Source organism: Phyllobates terribilis, unplaced genomic scaffold (genome assembly GCF_046119375.1).
Source record: "Phyllobates terribilis strain yellow unplaced genomic scaffold, ASM4611937v1 Scaffold_11__3_contigs__length_659146591, whole genome shotgun sequence".
Classification (NCBI taxonomy): Eukaryota; Metazoa; Chordata; class Amphibia; order Anura; family Dendrobatidae; genus Phyllobates; species Phyllobates terribilis.
In genome coordinates, this window is record NW_027362771.1 from 484,937,241 (window position 1) to 484,937,707 (window position 467).

Below are 467 nucleotides of genomic sequence, written 5' to 3' on the forward strand. Positions count from 1 at the left end.
CACAGTAATGGTTACCTGCACAAACAGATATCCTCCTAAGATAGCCAAATCTAAAAAAAACCCACTCCAACTTCCAAAAATATTAAGCTTGGATATTTATGAGTCTTTTGGGTTGATTGAGAACATAGTTGTTGATCAATAATAAAAAATAATCCTCTAAAATACAACTTGCCTAATAATTCTGCACACAGTGTAGTGTAGAGCTCTCTCCTAGTAGACTGAAATCAGGGCCCAGAGCCCCTGATATCACTTTTGATGGTGACTTTCCCCTCTTTGTATAATCATTGATCTACGTCTGATAAGTCTGTGCAGAAATGTTAGAAACCTTCACCTTCTTTTAGTATATAGAAGTAATGAGTTACTTTACTCTGCTCGGAGTGTCACTTTGTCACACGTCCCTGATGTCACCTTAGGCTCTGAGGCAGGTTTGGTAGCTGTCTCCCCACAAACCAGTCAGACAAGTCCTA